This window comes from Dromiciops gliroides, chromosome 1, assembly GCF_019393635.1.
Source record: "Dromiciops gliroides isolate mDroGli1 chromosome 1, mDroGli1.pri, whole genome shotgun sequence".
Classification (NCBI taxonomy): domain Eukaryota; kingdom Metazoa; phylum Chordata; class Mammalia; order Microbiotheria; family Microbiotheriidae; genus Dromiciops; species Dromiciops gliroides.
Window position 1 is genome coordinate 368,310,628 of NC_057861.1, and position 21,799 is coordinate 368,332,426.

At 36.2% G+C, this 21,799-nt stretch overlaps 1 protein-coding gene across 3 annotated transcripts in view; it reads right to left on the reverse strand.

Annotated features, from left to right (window-relative positions):
• Positions 1–21,799, reverse strand: part of CDH12 (cadherin 12) — a 1,430,569-nt gene that overhangs the window by 168,792 nt on the left and 1,239,978 nt on the right. The gene's annotated exons all lie outside the window — the stretch shown is intronic.

Genomic DNA, 21,799 nt, shown 5'->3' on the forward strand with positions numbered 1-21,799 from the left:
ATCTGCTCGGGCTGCTCCACATGTCAGTCTTATAATCAGTATGCTTTTAAGGCCAAAGCTTATGGACGGCGTCCTCTAGCATATACACCTTTTGAGCACTTACAAATTGATTATATTACTATGCCAAAAGCAGGACATTATAAATTTTGCCTTGTTATAGTTGATCAGCTCACTCGGTGGGTGGAGGCCTTTCCCAGCCCCCGAGCCACAGCTGCCTTTGTTGCCAAAATTCTTCTTAAAGAGATAGTACCTCGTTTTGGCCCACCAGCCCGCATCGATTCTGACAAAGGCACACATTTCACTGATTCGATTTTATCCCAAATCTACTCTTTCTTGGGAGTGACTCCAAAATTCCACACGCCCTACCATCCACAAAGTTCAGGCCAAGTCGAACGTATGAATAAAGAGCTTAAGAGTATGATTGGCAAATTATGTACTGAAACCCATTTGAAATGGCCTGATGTTCTACCATTGGCATTATTCTATCTACGAAGTAGACCAAGAGGAGAACTTCATATATCTCCTTATGAAATGCTTTTTGGTCACCCTCCTATCCAAGCTAAAACTTTTTCCCCAGTTTATACATCACTGGTGGGAGGTGATACTTCTGTTGCTTCCTATATACAGGAATTACAGACCAGGCTACGTGAACTCCATGAGGCAGGAGCTGTGGTCCAGGCAGGACCATTAGACTTTTCATTGCATAACTTCAACCCAGGAGATAAAATATATGTAAAGAATTTTCAGAAAACCAGTGGAACTCAACCTGCCTGGGAAGGACCTTTTCAGGTATTATTGACAACTCCTACTGCCATTAAAATTGGTGAAAAAGACTCATGGATTCATTGCTCTCATATAAAGCCTGCACCATTCATAGGTGAAGAGATTTCAGATAGACCTGAGGTAGACGCTAAAGAGGTAAAAACCCTAAAGATAGCAACTGTTAAAGAGCAAAGAGAGTTCAGAGGAAAAAGGCAGTTCCCATTTAATAATCCCACTGATCAGTTAAATGCTTTGGGACTCAGTCTTCGTAAAGTATCAGGAGACGGAAATTGCCTTTTTAGGGCTTTAGCAGACCAGCTAGAAGGTCACTGTAGAAATCATCTCAGACACAGACAAGAAGCTGCTTCTTATATGATTAACCATAGACAAGAGTTTGAGTCTTTTATAGTAAATGACTCCCCTTTTGAAGAATATGTTGATGAATTAAAGAAATTTGGAAAGTGGGGAGGAAATGATACAATTGTAGCATTTGCTAAGCAGCATCAGCTGAATGTTGTGGTTCATCAATTAAATCAGCCTTTATTGAAAATCAGTGGCACAGACAAAACTGATGCTAGAGAACTCCACATTTTCTACCATAAAGAACATTATGACAGCATTAGAAAGATCAATGACAATTCAGAAACCCCTGCCACTTTGGCATGCAGAGAATTGGGGAACCAGTTAAAACAATGTGGCATACCCCAAACTCTAGCAGCTTAAATACCTTAAAATTTAACAAGCATTTCCTTCCACAGGCAAAAGCACTGAAGCACATGGCCTAGTTTTCTGGCCCACCTCAATTTCTCCCACCCTTTTCCCTACCCTATACCTATTTTTTTTTTTTTTTAATCCTTTTTGCTTTTTGTTTTGTTTTGACTTTTGAAAGGCACTGAAAAGACCTGGAATTCACCACACCTTTAAATTCTTTAAGAGCACAAAAGGGTGCTTAGCGAATCTTTTGCCTTTTATTTTTGGTTTTTGGTTTTGCTTTGTTTTTTTTTTTTTTTTACTTTTGTTTCTTTTGCTTTTCTTTAAAAACCCGATTTTGTGAACTAAGTGACTTTTCAAAGGCATTTTAAGTATATGCTATTGAATATTGAATCTTGCTTATTGAAGTCTTATTTCTTTTTGATGAATTAATCACCACTTTAAGTATCTGCTACTGTTATACTAGAGAATTCATGTATAAGATGATGTGGTCTACTTGCTAAAAGAAGATTATGTAATAATGTCTAAAAGAAGATTATGTAACAATGTCTAATATAATCAGCTATTTACATTCGTTTATTATTTATATGTCATTATACTCTGGGTATGGTTTGGAATTATTGTATATATCACTAATATATTCTCAGTTATGCAGCATAGCACACATTTTTACCATCATATTGTCTTTGGTGAAATTAATGAGATTTCAGAAATATGGAAACTTATCATTTCAGAGACTAACTTGCTGTGAACTCTGATGCAGGCCCTGGAGAGAATATATGTGCAACAAAAGGAGAGACAGGTATACATAAGTCCATGGTTTGCTTATGATGGTGACTATGTAGAGCACAATTACTAGGCACAGTCCAGTATTCATCCTCTCTCCCTCCTAATTTAACCTAATTTAACTGAACTTACTTATCTTTTTATCTCACTCAGTTGAATTCACCTGTGGCCTAGCACAATCACTGGCTGTCTCGGAACCATGAGATATGGTATGATAACCTTTCCATAACATTTTCAGGTGTCATGAACACATACTAAATTTGACTTTGATCCAGACACATGGTGGTAAAAAGTGTTACTGATTGCAAAATGCTATGCTAAGGTTTAGTAAAAAAAAAAAAAATACAGCAATTCAAACAGTTAAAGAAGAAATCCAGCTTTCCAGACCAGAGTCCAGAGTCCAGAATCCAGTTTTCCAGACCAGAATCCAGTTTCCTCCTGATGACATCTTACCACTTCAAGAAGACAAGAGAACTCAGAGACTTTATATGAACTGTTTTGCTTTATTAGCTTTTACTATCTCCTTTCTGTTATATACTATCTGTAACATGTACTCTCTGCAGAGGCTCTCCCTTTGCAAGACTAATGTCAAAGCGTTGGTTCATGAGGAAAAAAAAAAAATCGCCCCTCTGGACAAAACTTTCCTCTCTTCCTTTTCTGTATTGTTGTTCGCATATTATTAGTCAGCAGAAGTTATTATATTCTTTTTACTGTTCCATCAAGGAAACATTCCATTTCTTGAGGAAGCAAAGGGGGGAAATGTGGTAAAATATGAAAGTTTTTAACAGTCGGTTAGGATAACTGAAAGACGCCAGTTTTTCAAGGACCACCCTTTTGGGGAGGAGATGAACAGTCCGCCTGCTGCGCATGTCAGACTGCCTGCCGGGTACAGTCCGCCTGCTGCGCATGTCAGACTGCCTGCCGGGTACAGTCCGCCTGCTGCGCATGTCAGACTGCCTGCCGGGTACAGTCCGCCTGCTGCGCATGTCAGACTGCCTGCCGGGGTTTTTTTTTGACTTCCGGGGTGGAGAGAAGGGGAGTAGCCTTTTTTTGCCGGCTTGGCGGGACTCCTGGCGGCGCGGGACAGACGGTCTGACTCACTCCAAAGGTGGCCTAAATCGGTTTGGTGAGTTTTTATAAGGAATATAGACTAAGCCTAGATTTAAGACGATTTGTACTGTATTTCTATTTTCCTATCCTTCTAATCAACAACACCTTATATACAATAAAGGCTCTATCTAGAAAACCAGAAGCTTCTTCCATTTACTAGTCTGGGAGATAAATTAAGGGAAGGGTTAAGTAGGGGAGATTTATGATCTAATATCCAATTTTAAATCTCACACTAAGTACATGGCACAGGCAATACAATTTATCAGGAATAATTTTAAGGGATTTGGGAAAATGGGGGGTTGATGTGGATAAGAGGCCACAGTATAATTTAACCATTTTTTGACTAAGGTCAAATGCAGGGTCTCTGAAAATACTGGCTCCCCTTGAGGTAAGAAAAGGGAGAGATTTGGGAGGCATATATCAGAAAAGGAAAAGGATACAGAATGAGGAAGTGTAAGTACAATCAACTGTTGAATATTAAATATGGTTTTCATACCCATTCTCCTACAAGATAATAAACAGGTCAGAGACATCAATGATATCTCCTACAATTTGTTCACCCAGATCAGAGAAGGCTATTTCTGCCTCTCCTACCAAAAGTAGGTACCTCACAGAAACCAGATCATAGAATGGATAGGAAAAATACTATAACAATTAATTTTGTCCCAAGAAGAAACAAACCATGATCATATGGAGACTCCCCTCCTAAGAAGGGAGCTCAGGGACTCCCCCTTTCTCAGGGTATATAAGGTTTTTTTGTTTTTGTCCATGGGTTACGGATTGTTATCAGTTTTTAATAGTATGATACAGAAGCAAAGGCAGTTTAACAATTTCAGATATAACAAGTATGGAGGAAATACAGAAGCATCATGATAATGTCATGGGGCGCAGAGCACCCCAGAATTTCTCTGGGGCACACTGAGGAATCTTCTCCTTGAGAAACTAAACCAGAGGACAGATAATGCCTAGAGAGATAAACTGAACCAAATCAGACTGAGCTAGCTTGGGATTCCTACCCTTCATTCTGGTCTCCCTTACCCTGGGGAGATAAATTTGGGTGTGGCTGTGGCCTTTGGTTCTGAAGAGGGATCTGTAGCCACCCCTCACCCAATTCCTTTAGTCACTACCAGTGGGGGATGGTCCTCCACTCCTCACCCAATTCCCCCAGCTACCACCAGTGGGGGATGGTCCTCTCTCACTAAAGGAAATTTTCATGGGCAGATGGTCCACCCCCATCAGTCCTCTATAAAAGTATCTTCCAGTCTTCTGTTCAAGGAGATTTGGTACCTCTGAGCCATGTGCTTTATGCCAAATCTCCCCATGAAAATTCCAAGGATTTCTTTCATGGTTTCCCTCCCCCCACCCTTCCCTTCCCTTGCTCCTAAATAAACTATCACCTTATTCTAAGTTTTGTGTGCAAGAGGGTAGAATTCTTTAAAGAGGAATTCCTAAGAACCCGAACCCCAACCCGTACCCCATTTCCACCATATCAATAAGATTACAGGATTCCAAAACAGGATTTGACAAGGATGAGAATGCTAGATTTCCCTATAAGATAGGGACTTGTTATCCTTAGGGAAAAGAAGCTACCAGGTATGGACTTTTATCAGCTAGCTATGTGGATTCAGTTTGGAGTTCAGTTGAAGGACATGTTGCTCTATTAACCCAGGGCTTCATAAAAAATACTTTTGGATAATAAGCCACATACATCAAATCCGGGTGATCCTTATATTCATATTAACACAAGTAATCAATCAAAAACATTTATTAAGAACCTACTATGTTTCAATCACTGCACTAGGCAACGGGGACAAAAGAACAAAAAATGAACAAATAAAAAGAACAAAAACTCCCTACTCACAATTTCATATACCTCCATATTTTCATAGATCTAAGCCACATGGTTCCCTTTTAATATAGACATAAATAGAATTTAAATCTGAAATATGTTAGTTTTACATATATAAAACAAGATTTTTGTTGAGTCATATTTTAAAAGATGTTTATAAATAAATTTACATGTTTCAATTCATTTATACTTAGCAAATTTGAAAACTTGAGAATAATTTATCATTCCATTCAAAACATTAATGTATGTACACAAACACACACTCATATACATATGTGTGTATATATGTATGTTTGTAATAATGTATGCATCACACTGACCTGACTCCACCCATTACTGGCTTTGTGACTATGACTAAGTCACTGATATTCTCTCAGTTTCAGTTCTCTTGCCTATAAAATAGGAATATTAGGATTTGCACCTTCTTCATAAGGCTGTTGTGATGCTCAAGAATGCTGTGTCACAGACCATTACAATTAATATCTGAGGACCTGAGTTTGAATCCAGGCTCTGCTACTCACTATACCTGTGAATGATTTTGGGCAAGGATCCCGTCGCCAGTTTTTTCACCTATAAAATAGGGAACTGAACTAGATTCTAAAAGGGCAATGGATAGAGAGCCTGTCCAGGAGTCAGGAAGACCTGTTTTCAAATCCAGCCTTAGCCACTAACCAGCTGTGCAACCTTGGGCAAGTCACTTAAACCTGTTTGCCTCAGTTTTCTCATCTGTAAAATGAGCTGGAGAAGGAAATGGCAAACCATTCCAGTATTCTACCAAGAAAACACCAAATGAGGTCACAAAAAGTCAGACACTACTGAAAAATGACTAACCAAGAATAACTAGACTCTAAAATCCCTTCCAACTCTAAATCCTATGAAGTTCAAAATCAAATGGTGAAGGTTAACAAGGGTTTGCAACTATAACTAATAGCATGTTCATACACACAGAGACATACAGACACATATACACACATGCATAAATGCTACAACTAATAAACCAGAAGGATTCAATTCTGCAGTTGTTTTTTTTTCCCGAGAATACTATTTTAAGGATCAATGTTTTGTTTTGTTTTGTTTTGATGCTTGTTTTAAATAGTTTTAAATAGTTCTCATGAATCAGCAGCAAAATTACAAATTATTCATGTATACTACCCATCTTTACAGCCAACATTTCAAAAATTCTTATTCTCCTTACTCTCTCATTATCCAAAAACCTTTCAATTTGACTAAATAATTAGGCACCTCCCAACATTCCCATAAATCTTCTTGGTCTGTTGACATAACTGTACCTGTGAAGTATTTGATTCAGGTTTTCTTTTTCATATAGAAAAGGTGTACCTCAACCATTATTTGGTATCTATAAGAAGTAATTATTGGGCAAGATTACATATATTCAAAATTATTAAATAAATAGAGCTTATTTTGGGTGCATTCTTTCCTTAGTTTTCCTATCACTATTCACATGCATATTTGGATCCCAGTTCTATAGAAATTTATTCTCCTGTTATCTGATAAACATGACATGATAGCCTCCCTGTAATATTTTCATTTTAACAGGAGACTCTTGAAGACTATTAAGCCTTCAAGAAAGGTAATGATGATTCTCCAGCAGGGATGCTTAACATGGGGTTTTTGAACATTTTAAAATGAAAAAAAAATTTTTATAACTATTTCAATATTTCCTTTATAATCCTGTATTTTATTTTATGCATTTAAAACATTATTCTGAAAAGGAACATAGTCTTCATCAGACTGCCAAAAGGGTCCATGATGCAAACACACACAAAAAGATTAAGAATGTCAGCTTTAATGACTGAATTTCAGACATCTTGTATGGTGGTGGGTGAGATAATTCATGTGCTCAGTGAGCCACCTAGGTAACCAAATATTCTCCCTATTTATAAATTCAGGCTTGCTACAGAGAGAAGTTAGAAGACAAGACTTACATTAAGCCTAAAGATCAGTCTCTTAATCGGGATGTGGGGGGTTTATCTGTGTCATCTGTGATAATAAATAGAATTTAACTCTGGTCTCATATGTACCAAATTCATCTTGAGATGTTCTCGTCAGCACATGACTCCACTCAGAGTCCCTCTGGGAACATCTGAATTTTGCTGACTTCTAGCTTTTCCCAAATGACCCTTAGCTCCCATACAAGCATTAAACTAACAAGGCATAACACACTAGAATTTATTACAAACAACAAAAAATACAGAAATGATATATTCCCTAGCCCATAGTAAAGAGAAATTTTCCTTTTAATAATTCCACACTTTCCATGGAATTAACAAACTCTCTCAGGCTTAACAATGTCACCTTGAGGCTGAGTTTTCACACTTTACTCCCACCTACCAAAATAGGGAAAAATGCTAGAGGTGCTGGATAGTTGACCTCACTGCCACAGACTCACAGTTTGCTTTTAAAAGGCACAATTTAGGTTTTCTCTTTCATTCAACAATTAAGGTTAATTTATCCTTAGTTCTGGCCATTCTTCTCACCAATCTGTCTGGTGATCCCTGCCACTGCCATCTCTTTTCAACCTTTGATACCTTATCCCACTATTGCTATTGACCTTAGGTCCATGTTTCATTAACCCTTATCTCTCCTTCTCTGCCTGACCCATATATAACTCAGCATAACCACAGTATCTCTCCCATGGACATTCTCTCACTGTTCTGCCACCAGCATAGTCACTATCTTCTCTTTTTCTCTCCTTCCTCAGTAAAATGTTAAGGGCTCTTACAATAGATAACCAGCCTCATTGCCAACTCTTTCTTTTTCTTTTTTTTTCTTCCTTTTTTTTTTTGGTGAGGCAATTGGGGTTAAGTGACTTGCCTAGGGTCACACAGCTTGGAAGTGTTAAGCGTCTGAGGCCAGATTTAAACTCAGGTCCTCCTGATTCCAGGGCTGGTGCTCTATCCACTGTGCAACCCAGCTGCCCCAGATTTTTCTTTTAGTCAGCCCCATAGTACTAGTTGGCAGAATGTAAGTTATTTGAAAGTAGGAGTTATTTTTGACTCACATGTAGTAAGTACTTTATAAATGTTTCTTAATTGACAGAAAAGGGGCCCTTGGGCAGTTGTAAAGATCTCTTGTCACTGCCAATAGGTCCCAGCCCTCACACCTCACTGACTTAGGACAATTGAATCCTATTTATTATTTCACCACCTTAAAGTTTAGTGTTCCTCACCTATGACTAGCACATGGATAAGAAACTTCTGTTAAGTCACTTGGAGGCTGGGAAAAAAAAAAAAAATTCTTCCAACAGGCAGCCCTTGATGGGAAAGCTAAAGGACAAAGGCTTATATCCCTGGATGTTGTGAGACATAGTCAACATCTCTTGCTAAGTCATTTTGACGGTTAGGAAAGGCCTCCTCCTATTCCCTGATGGGAACCCTGTCATAAGAGCAAAAGTTCACATCCCTACAGATAGTCAGCCATTTAAGTATCTGGGTATTATGTATCCTTAGACATGAGCAGCAGCAGGCACAGGGAATCTTGAATGTGTATGGACATTTTATAAAGGAAAACCCTCCACCTAAACTCTTTTTTATTGTTCTTTCCAGGTGCATTATATGTAATGCACACATTGAAACCCATCTGGGGCTGAAAATATATTGAAAATACACAATATAATCAGTAGTTTTCAGGCCCAAGAGTATATGAGATATTTCTTCTTTTGTAAAATTCATGTTATTTAAACAAATTAACTTAGTCTTTGTTGAATGCTAGTCAAACAGATAGTTGATTCTCTCAACTTAGTCAAAAGTATGCACAATTACTTTTTTAAAAAAGGTCAGACTCTTTATTGTATTTGGTCAAATAGGTGGCACAGTAGCTAGAGTGCTGGACTTGGATTCAGGAAGATATCTTCAAATCTGGCCTCCAGACTCTTATTAGCTATATGACCCTGAGCCTCAGTTTGCCTCAATTTCTGTTTTGTAAAATGAGTTGTAGAAAGAAATGGCAAATCACTACAGTATCTCTGCCAAGAAAAACCCAAATGGTGTCACAGAGTCAGTCATGACTATACTTATCATTAAGGGGGAAAAAAACAAAACAAAAAACTAACCACAAATGGATTGATTTTCTTCAGCTCAAATTGTTTATAGTAAGATGAAAAGAATAGTTACAGAATGATACATTGTCAAGTCACTTAGTACTGTGGGCCTCAGTTTCTTCATGTGTAAAATGAAGGAATTGTATTTGTTGATCCCTAGAGTTCTTTCCCAGGTCTAAATTGAAGGAGTCTGTATATTCTTCCCCCCTCCCCTTTGGTAAAATATATTTATTTATACTAAAAAGAGTTAGTCATAAGCATTAAAAGCCTGAGTTATAAAGTGCAAATAATAGACTGGTATACTAAATTCCGAATATCCAAGCACAATCTAATTAATTGGGAAAAGTTTATTCCTCTTCATATGAGGCTTATAATTGGGTGATAATTCTATGAAAATGGTTTAGTGTCAGCATTCTAATAAGGTAGTCCACCAGTAACTTTCAAATATTCCAGTTAAAAAGGGATATCCATTGCGTCCAAGGTTATTAGTTAGGTCTCTATACTTGTATTACTTAAATAAAAAGATAAAAAAAAATTAAAAATCTTTCCATGTTAACTGTAGTTATAAATAGTAGCTATTTTTGTAAAATGACAGTTCATTATTGAAGTTACTATATTTGGTCATTCTCCTTTCAATTGACTATTGAGTACTACTGTCTATTCATAAACATAAAATAGTTCAGAAAAACTTTAAAATTTTGCTTTATTTAATAATTAAATATTGCTTTATTCCAGAAAATTTTCAGAATATTTTTTGCAACCAAGTGTCTGACTGAAAATTTATTTAGCTGTTAGTATCTTCTGTGTTTATCATGTAATAGAACAAAAAGAAGGAAAGGGAAGAAAAATGGAAACAAATGAAGACTATGAAGAATTACTACTTTTAATTTTTTTTTTAATTTACTCATTAGTAAGTATAATCTGATCAGTTAAAAAAGTCATTCTAATGTTGTTCTGTGCATGAAGGATGATTGGCTCTTCTATCAATGAAGTGCCTTATCACCTGTTTATGGTCTGAGATATTTGGTAGAATAAACATTTCTGTCTCTAAAGGAAAAATGAAAAAAAAGATGAATTATAGTTGATTCTATTTTCCCCGTTTTCTACCTCTTTAACATCAGAAGTACCATAGAAAAAGTATGAAAGCCTTTGATTTGTAAATAAAAAAGATACATTACACATATACCTGTGGTTTGTTATTTCCTAATAATAAGTTACCCAGATAATGTCATCATTGAAGTAAAGATCAAAGAAAGAACAACTCTATGGTAACCAGTACAACTGCTGTCTTTGCAGGTATGAATGTCTTTCCTACAATTATCTTTATTTTTCTTTTTCTTTTCCTTTTTTAATACAGGCACTAATCTTCAATATAGCAATTAGCTGCTTATTTTTGCCTTGTTATTCACTTAGATGTTGATATTAGCCAGACCCTTCTGACTAACATCAACATTCTTGATGTAGCCTGTAAATATATATGTTGAACACTCTCCCTCTCAAAATTATACTGTAAGAACTTTCAAAGAGTTCATCAGGAAAGAGTATATAATAATGTCAAACAGATAAACTGTCAGAAGACTGAGATCCTGGGGCAAAAGTGGAGGAAGCAGAGTCTATGGGGATGGAGTGGTGGTGGGTCAGGGAATCATTTGAGCAGCATATCCATTCAAACCATCTATTTGTATCATTGCTACTGTTTTCCCCCTGGGGCAACGAGGGTTAAGTTACTTACCCAGGGTCACACAGCTAGTGTCAAGTGTCTGAGTTTGGATTTGAACTCAGGTCCTCCTGAATCCAGGGCCAGTGCTTTATCCACTGCACCACCTAGCTGCCCCACATTTGTTCTTTAAGTGAGTAAAAACAACATAACTTCCACCTGCCCTTCCATTGGACTTAAACTGTCCTCTTGTGTTTTAACTTATATTAAAATATGTTCTGATTTTTCACAAAAGTAATTTTATACTTAGCTTAAAAAGTTATTATTTAGAATTGTTGCATATTGTATATTATATACTGAGTAAAAGTAAATTTGCATTTTTTTCTGTCATCATTATCCTCAGTTATTCAATCCACAGGAAACTTGAATTATGGTAACTTACCATTTGAAACATTAATTACCTTTTTTCTGAGTTATCAGATCTTCAGCAGCTAAAATGCCAGCCATCCATGGGAGGAATACATAAAAAAGCAGGCATTGAACTTTCACAAAAGGGGAAACACACATGAAATCCAGGTACTGCACTGCCTTGCGAAAGGCCTAGAGAACAGCCATTGGCAAGAGCTGAGGTTGGATTCCCTTGGTTTAATTCCCCCCCACACCCCCCCACCACATAGCACCAGATGGCTGGGCTATTGCCATCTCACTCTACACCTGACTTTAATTCTCCCTCCTACATGCCTGATGCCATGGACATCTCAATCCTATGCATCTAATTAAGCCTGACTTAGTTTCCCTTCAACATACTGCATTAGCTGTTTGCAGAGCCATGATGCTTGGCAATGCTCATTTCTCTTCCTTCTCTGTTCTTTTATGGTAACCCCATAATTATCTCAGATGTTATGAAGGATACAATGTTGAATTTGGCCTTGGCATCTGTTACCAATTATACTAGGTTGTTTAATTTCTCATAATGGCATGAGGATAACTAGGCAGATGATGCAAAAAGTGATGAAACAAAGATAAAAAATTCTTTTCTTGGGGCAGCTAGGTGGTGCAGTGGATGGAACACCGGCCCTGGAGTCAGTAGGACCTGAGTTCAGATACGGCCTCAGACACGTGACACTTACTAGCTGGGTGACCCTGGGCAAGTCACTTAACCCCAATTGCCTCAGCAAAAAAAAAAAATCTTTTCTTAATTAATATCATAATTGTCTTAGCCCAGAATTAAAGCAGGGTATACCAGCATAACTTATGGACTCTCTTGCAAGTAACTTAAACAGACATCCACTTTTGTTAGAAGTTGTTAAAATTTAAATTAATCTGACAACTTTTATATTACATTGTCTAAATTTATTCTCCACAGGGGGGTTTATAGTAATATTAAGGTTTTTTTTTAATTTCAATTTTTTCTTTTATTATATCTCTAAAAGATTCTGAATTTCCTTAGACATATGTTTTTGAGAATTTTCATTGTTTGATTTGGTTATTGGCAAAGCTACTTAAAGTTTTGTTAAGATCAATTTTGTAGGAAACTTTCTAGTTGAGATTTCCTAGCTTACCATCCACATCCACATGTGAAAGACTTAAACTCTGCAACCATACCCAAGACCATGTCCAGGATCCATAGCTACACCCAGATGACATCCAAAGAACCATCTGAGAAAAGACTTCCAAAGACTTAAATGGACATTTTCCTGTTTTCCTTTTCTCATTGCATACACTATTTGTAATATTCACCTCCTAAATGGGACTGCCCCGCTTTAGTTTTGGTCAATTTCTTTTGTCTCTTTTCATTCCCTTTACATTGTTAGTTATAAGTATCTTCGATGTGATTGCTTCATTTAAGGAAACTATTCTTTACGAAGTACAGGGGGGTCTGTAAGAAAATATTGGGCTTTTGCCAACACACAAAGGCCCCAGATTGATTTGGACTGATTGGATTGACTGAAAGTGATTGACTTTGCTGATTAACCCACTTAAAGTTAATTCAATTGAAGCCATACCTGCCTGATTCTGAAGAAGGTACTGTTCTCAGCTAACCTTAACACTAGACCACCCTCAAGTCCAGTTAACAACTGGATTTGGGTGATGATAGCCAATTAGCTTGAAGCAGTGTGTAAGGGCTGCCTCTTCTGGGAATGCAGGAAGAGCTTCCTCTCTCAGTTAGTCTCTTGGGCAACCCTGTGGTGGAAGACCTGGGAGAAGAACCAGGCCAGGCTGAACTCTTATCTTTCCTCTAGGGTAGATAGGTTTTTTAACTTTCTGAACTCCACATGTTCTCTCTTTACTCTTTAATAAATGCTTAATGACCAAAAACTGGTGCTAAAGCTTCTAATTTATAAGTAAACCCAAGCTAGTTTTCCCTACACTGGGAACAGAGTTAACCACCACACATTAGATTTTAAATCTCACAAATGTTGAAGTCAGGAAAACCTAAGTTCAAATCAGAACTTAGACACTGTGTTGTTTAAATTCTAAAATGTGGGTTCTAATCTGCCCCCCTCAGTCTTGGGGGGAAGCTGGCTAAAATTACTGATAAATTCAGAAAGAGTTTAGGCTTTTAAAGATTTTTTAAAATATATAAGTTAGTGAAGAGAAAGAAATTGAAAACAGATTCCTTATAGCATGGAAATACTAGCTCAAATCTAATTTGGTATAGCCAGAGAAAGAAAGCAATTTCCTTTCATAGAAGCCCACGTGAAATCTCTCACCACCAAGCCAGTGTCAGAATGACTAAGAGGGACCCCCCGCTTTGTTCTCTATCTGCCGCCACGCTATTTTCCTGGATGAAAAGAGATCGATCTTCAATGGCTTCTCCCAGAAGTCATTTGTGTAAGAGGAAGCAGAGCTGTTCACAAACACACGTTTCCAAGCTAATTGGCTGGTAGCACTGATTGACAAGTCCCACAGGTGGTTCTATAGATGTAAATTCCAGACATTAAAGTCACATGGTCTCTAAATCACATGCTTTCTCCTCAGGGTGTAGCTCTGATTCTCACAACACTTAGCATTAGTGTGATACTAGGTAAATCACTTTATCCTGTTCACCTCATTTTGCTTGTCTGCAAAATGAGTTGGAGAAGGAAATAGTAAACTACTTCAAGATCTTTGCCAGGAAATGATGAAAAGCAGTCACAAAAAGTTGGACAGGACAGAAAAACAATTCAACAACAAAAGTCACAACTGAGAAATAGAGCCAGGATTCAAATTCAGCACATTTGAATAAAAATCTAGCCATCTTGTCATGATATTATGCTGCATTCTTGTGTTCATATCTGTGAACAAAATTTCACCTACTATAAAACTTTCCTAATCTTCCTTAAGTTTAGTGTCTCCTCTATGAAACTCTCCAATATACTATATAGACTTTGTTTTTATAAAATTGTTTGCATGAGCAAAAAACAAACAATAAAAACAACAACAACAAAAGTTTTGACCATAGAAAGCTAGTATGGTGACAGGAAAGATCAAAACATAAACTAAGAGGACAATAATATCAAAATGCTTAAATGAGAAGCCTCAAAGAGAAATATGAATTGGTCTCAGGCCCAAAAAGTCCTCCTGGAAGAGTTCAAAAAGGATTTAAAAAATTGATTATGAGAGATAGAAGAAAAAAATGGAAAAAGAAATGTGTTATGCAAGTAAATCATGGAAAAAAGGGGTTTTCATCTTGGAAAAGGAAGCATAAAAATGGGGAAAACAAACAAATTTTTTAAAAAAGTAAACCAGTTTTTCCATTGGCCAAATGGAAAAGGAGGTTTAAAAAAATTCCACTGAAGAAAATACATCCTTAAAAAGCAGAATTGGCCAAATAGAAAGGGAGGTCAAAAAACTGAGAAAAAAATTTCCTTAAAAATTAGAATTGGTCAAGCGGAAGCTGCTGACTGCATGAGACATCAAGAATCAATTAAACAAAATTTAAAAAGAAATTTTAGAAATAGAAGAACATGCAAAATACATCACTGAAAAATCAAATGACCTGGAAAATATACCCAGGAGAGACAATTTAAGAATTGTTAGACTACCTGAAAACCATGTAATTGTCAAGGAAAAGTGTTCTGTTATCCTAGAACCAGAGGGGAAAATAGCAAGTGAAATAATCCACAGACACATCCTAAAGAGATTCCAAAGTGAAAACCTCCAGGAATATCATAGCTAAATTAAAAAACTCACAGGTCAAGGAGAAAATACTGCAAGCAGCAAGAAGGAAACAATTAAAATATTGAGGAGTCAAAGTCAAGATTGCATAGGATTATCAGCTTTTACATTAAAGGATCAGCAGGCTCAGAATATGATATTCTGGTAGGCAAAGAAGGTCAATTACAATAAAGAATTACAATCAAGAATCAACTACCCAACAAATTTAGCATATTTTTTCAGGAGAAAAGAAATGTACATTCAATAAAATAGAGGACTTTCAAGTATTCATGATAAGAGACCAGAGGTAAACAGAAAATTCGATTCTCAAATATAAGTCTCAAGAAAAGAATAAAATTGTAAACAGGAGAATAAAACAAAAAACAAAAGACCTCAACTGTTTTTCATCCCTACATTTGTAAGATGAGGCTTGTAACTGCCTTTAGCACAGTTAAAAGGAATGTAAATAGACAGCAATTTGGGGAATAAGTTGAGGGAAAATAAAAGAATTAAGGGATGAGAAAGAGGATTGCACCAGAAGAGGGAATGGAAAGGCAGAATGGGAAACATTATATCACATCAGGAGGCACTAAAGACCTATTACAGTGGAGGGAAAGAAGGGGGAGGGGGTGTCAGTAGATTGTTACTGCTATTATGATCTTAGGCTACTGACTATTGACCAAGATTGCCAGAGAGCAGTACCTGGGGAAATTCTGATCTTAGAACAAGAACAGAAATGAGAAGTGAGACTAATAAGCATCCTGTATATTGAGGTAGGTATTTTGAATCCCTTCTGGGATAATAAAGAGTCAGAGGTAAAACTAAGTGTTTTAAACACATTTTTCCATTTTACTTTAAGAATCCATGATTGTCAAATATGACCCCATTCTCTATCTCACATTCCTTATTTATTTCTAAGAGCTGCATGGTTATTTCAGGTATTTACCTGCCCCCTCCCCCCACCAGTGTCATTTATATCCCTCTCCCAATATCTATAAGAATGAGCAGAGAAGGTTTAAGAGATGGCTTTGCATAGTAGTATCTGATCTATATCCTTTTATTTTCTACCAGGTTTAAATAAATGGATGATCATAGAATATCAAGTATTTCAGTAACATCCATTTGGTGAGAGATGTGATCAGAGAGGAGAGAGATAAGACATGGCATGGGAATCATGAGATATATCCATTACTTAGATTAAATATCTTTTCAAATCATAGAGTAAATTTTGGATCTGCTTAACACTGTTAATTGAGGACACAGGCACAAGAATATAGGGAACAAGCCATGTATTTGCCAAGAGTAAGGATGCTACAGTCTTTTAGGATAGAAACGGAACGTATGTGCCCTAAAGGATCTAATAAGACCAGTGACCTGATGACTCTAGCAGAACATCACTTGGTTAGTAAGTCAGAATCTGCACTCTATCACATGATAATTAATACAGCAACATGCCATCTTTATGAATAGTTAAGGAAGACAGTCACTGGAACTGATTTTGTATGCTTATAGTGCTTTAGGAGCTGTGAGGGTCATACATAAAATTCAAATAATACTTGTACTGTTTACTTTAAAGCATAATTTTTTTAAGATGAGTGAAATAATTCATTTGGAATGGTTTATAAACTGTGAAGCATTATGTAAATATATATTATTTTATTATCCAATCTGAGAAATTTCTCTTGAAGTTAACTATGTAACAGTCACTGAGATTTCACCCTCAGAATTATTTTTGTCTCCTCTCTCTACCTAAATTACTTCCATTCAATTCCAATCAGTTGCCATATGTTTATAATATCCTTTCCATGTGTTCCCTTCTCTCTATTCAAATTGTAATCAGCCTAGCTCAGGCCCTCATGACTACTTTCCAGAAATATTGTAATAACATCCAATTGATCCTCTTCATTATTCCCTCTCCAATTCATCCTCCCAAGATCTACCAATAGTTCTGACCAGGTCATAACCCTGTTATAAACAAACAAACAAAACAAAACCTCAATAATCCCCTAGTAGGTAAATTTAAAAATAGCATAACCTTCTATTTATAACCTTTTGAAATCTATGTCCAATCTACCTTTCAAAACTGGTTTCATATTTCTCCCTTTAATGGGCTATCATTCTAGCCAAACTAGAATTCCAAGGGATCCCTCAATTTGATATTCTCTTTGCCCATTGCTATATATTCATACTGGACATTCTATGAATTGTGTCCCATCACCATTTCTACTTTTCAGAATCCTTATCTTCTTTCAAGGCTTAGCTTAAGTCTCCTTTTCTGTGGAGCCTTCCATGACCATTTCTCTACACCCCCCACTCCCACCCCCATAAGGAATATATGCACTCTCACTACCCAATTATCCTAAAGCACAATGTCTTTGACCTCTCAAGATTATTATACTTGTCTAGGTATAATATATGTGATCAGATATACTAGGATTATATTTATCTATGAAAATATTTAATCCATCATTCAAGCATTTATTAAATTATTTCTATGTGTCAGGCACCAGAAGTGCCTTATATTTTCTGTGTATGTATCATATCTGCCCTTCCCACTTTCCATGCCCCACCCCCACCCCAATAGAATGAAAATTGCTTCAGAATACAGTTCAGGGAAGGTACTATATTATAGTAGGTGGATATTATAGGTACAAAGTAAGTGTTGGCTGAACTGAAATGAATTATTAACACCTATCTGGGAGGGCTATTTTGAGGGAAGAGCCTTGTAAATGTGAGCTATTAGAAATCTGTATCCAGTTCTTTTTTCCAAGCTTAGTACATATTTCCATCACCCTGTAGAACATCTCTATTTATATGTTCAGCTAACATTTAAAACTCAGCCTTCCAAAAACTCAACACATAATCCCCAGGACTCCCAGGTCAAATTTTCCTCCTGAATTCTCATTTTTATTAAAGTTATTGTGTTCTATAATCCCTACAAAGTGAAAAATTTAGAGTGATCTGTGATTTTTTCCTGTCCCTTCACTCCCTACATTGACTCTAAATTTAAGCCTCACTTGATTCTTCTGTCACATTGTATCTTGTACATATACCTTCCTTTCAAGTCCATGGTCATCATACTAAGAGTATCATGGTTTCTAAATCTGAAAAAACTTCAGAGGTCATCCTTCAATCCTAACCTAGAACATCCTGTAAGACGCACAACTGATCATACAGGCATTACTTCAAGACTTCTAGTAGGGAGTGTGTGGGGATGGTGGTGGTGGGGAGGAATAGTATATTGTAAAGCAGACTATTACAGATTTGGATAGTTCTACTTTGCCCCCCATTTGTTAAACCTCAATGTGTCTCTGAAATGTCCTTACTGTTCTTAGTTCTGCCTTTTGGGTTAATGTAGAAAATAAAGAAAATCTCTTCTGTATGGTGTAATTTCAAATATGTGATGATAGCTATTGCATTTTTCTTAAGCATTCCCCTTTCTAAGCCATGTACTCCCTCCCTCTTCCTTCAGCCTAGCTTCATATGGAATGGTTTCATGTTACTGAACCATCCTGGAACCTATTCTAGACACTTTCTAATTATACACACACACACACACACACACACACACACACACACATAAACACACATATATATATACATACATACACAAATTTGGTGCCCAAAGCTGAAAACAGTTTTCCAGATATGTTGCAATCAATATTGAGTATCTGAATATTATAATTAATCTGAATATTATGATTTTCTTTTTTTGTTCGTTTGTTTGTTTTTTGGCAGGGCAATGGGGGTCAAGTGACTTGCCCAAGGTCACACAGCTAGTAAGTGTCAAGTGTCTGAGGCTGGAATTGAACTTGGGTCCTCCTGAATCCAGGGCCAGTGCTTTATCCACTATGCCACCTAGCTACCCCCATTATGCTTTTCTTAATCCAGTCTCAGAATTTTGTTGTTGTTGTTGTAGAGTCTAGGTATTTACTCATACTGAGCTTCATATCAGTTTAATTTGACAAACATTTATCAAGTCCCAACCATATGCAATATATTGTAATTGATGCTGGAGATATAAAAGGGGGAAAAACAGAGTCCCTGCCTTCAACAAATTAAATTTAACTGAAGAATATAATATGTAAATGAATAAGTAAAAGCAAGATAATGAGAAGAGATAGTAATAACAACTGGAGGATTGGTAAAGGTGAGCACATGAGATATTAGTCGTGAAAGAAGCTAAAGGATTCAAGATGCATAAGTGAAGAGAATGTGTTCCAGGCATAGGGTATGGATGGGAAGGGTGGAGGAAGAGGTTGGCTGTTGTAAATGAATGTAACAGAAGGCTGGGGACAAAAAATAGGTCAATCTGTTTAGAAACAGACTCCATCTTCTATAGGTGAAATTGATCACTTTCATAGAAAATCATTTTACATTATTATCAGATTTAATATCTTTAATTCTAGTCTATGTTTTAGCCTGTTTGGATATTATTGAATCCTGATTCTTTTGTCCAATATGTTATCTATTACTTCCATAGTCATGTCATCTATAATTTTGATATGCATCATAATTCCAAAATATTAAATAATAAGCTTATGGATAATGATAAATTCCTAGAAGGCTTCAGTAGAGAAGACCATTTAAGTTGATATGAATTTTTAAAATGCTTCTAAGTAAAGCTTTGGGTTTATCCAATGAAAGTATGAATGTTAAGTTCTTTTTTTTTTTTAATAGCAGAACTGAGATTTAATTACAGGGCTTCTGACTTTCAGTCAAGTACTCTGTCCCTTAGAGAATTTTTGTTAAATAGAATTAAATGAAGATGAATTCAGAATAGAAACAGCAGCAGCAGCATTATCATCATAATAACACCTAACATCTGTACCACCATTTACTATTTTCTTTATTTTTATCATAAAAGTATCGTATTATTTTCTAGTTGCTTGTAAAGATAGTTTTCAACATTTGTTTTCATAAGATTTTTAGTTCTAAATTTTTCTCCCTCCCTTCCCTTCCCCATTCCCAAGACAGAAAACAATCTGATATAGGTTATATATTTAAAATCACATTAAACATATTTCTGCATTAGTCATGTTGTGAAAGAAGAATCAGAAGACAAGGGGAAAACCTCAAAAAAGAAAAACACAACAACTAAGAAGTAGAAAGAGTATGGTTCAGTCTGCATTCAGAATCCACAGTTCTTTTCTCTGGATGTGGAGAACATTTTCCATCAGGAGTTTTTTGGAACTATCTTGGATCATTGCACTGCTGAGAAGTGCCAAATCTATCACAGTTGATCATCACACAATGTTGCTGTTACCATGTACAATGAATGTTAATTTCTAAGGAGGATGTGGGGATAAGTTTAAATAAAGAAAATTCACTGATCTAGAACTCATTGCTAGAAACATTGCTTAATATCTGGTTAATTATTGGGTAAGAAGGAAGAAAATAAAAGCAGATAAAATAATTCCACAGGACTGCCATGAATGAATAGGTTAGGCTTGTTGGAAGGAATATGGCATTGACAAAATCACAAATTTATCAAAGTAACTTGTGTACAAGTCTAATGTTGACTAAACTGGAATTCTGAGTATCTAAAAACGAGTGTCTTTCCAAAGAAATGAATATAATTAAAATTTGAGTCTAAAAGTTGACATGATATGCTCTTTTTACCTACCTCCAAAGATAGTGAAAAATGGGTCTAAATTAGCAGAGCATTATAAATTACAACAAAATGGAAGTCATTATGGTTATTTAATCCAAACTTTAAATGAAAATCTTTTCTAGTTTGTCTTTGAACTTTTCTTAAAACAAAAGGCAATTAATATCCTGAAGGCTGAGACTTGGGAGGACACTAAAATTGCCACAGGTTTTCATCTGCAGTATCACACTAAATGTGAAATTTGCTGTTGTAGAAATGTAGCTACCGACACTAAAATTAAAGTACTTGCATTATTTTAAAGATTCTGCCATTAACTGTGAAATGAAGCTCCTGCATATAATTATTGATCAGTGAGGATAGAAGGCTACTTAACAATCAATCTGATATCCAAGCCCAGACCCTTTTGAGAGGGAACTAATACACATTCAAAGGGACATGCTAGTAAGTTTTCCTCTGCATTCCTGATCATAGCCCTACCTATAAACCCACTCCCCAGTATTCTACTTAGTATAGATTGCTTCACTGAATTATTAAAAGATAGAAATGGCAATGACTTAAAAAATAGACCAGAATAGCTATTGAACAGGAGTCATCACTCTTGGATGTTTCAAGCTGTCATTTGTTCTTTGGCTCAGCTAAAATGTTTATATTAAGTACAACTCACATTCTGTGCTCTCATTTAAAAGAATTTCATAAATATTCATTAGTTTCATGGGTATGAAATGTAACATAACATGATAAAGTAAACATATATACTCAACCAAGAAATAAAATTTTTAATCTATCTATCAAAAGAGAAGAAAGGAGAGAGAGAGAGAGAGAGAGAGAGAGAGAGAGAGAGAGAGAGAGAGAGTATGTGTGTGTGTGTGTGTGTGTGTGAGAGAGAGAGAGAGAGAGAGAGAGAGAGAGAGAGAGAGAGAGAGAGAGAGAGAAAGAGAGAGATATGCCTGAATTTGGAGTCAGTAGAAGACTTGAAGCTATATCTTCCCTATGACTTTTAGTAGCTTTATCTGAGCCTCATTTTATTTATCTATAAATTTGGGGTAATTCACACTCATGTAACATACCTCATCAGGTTGTTGTGAGGATCAAATGAGATAATGAATGTATTTT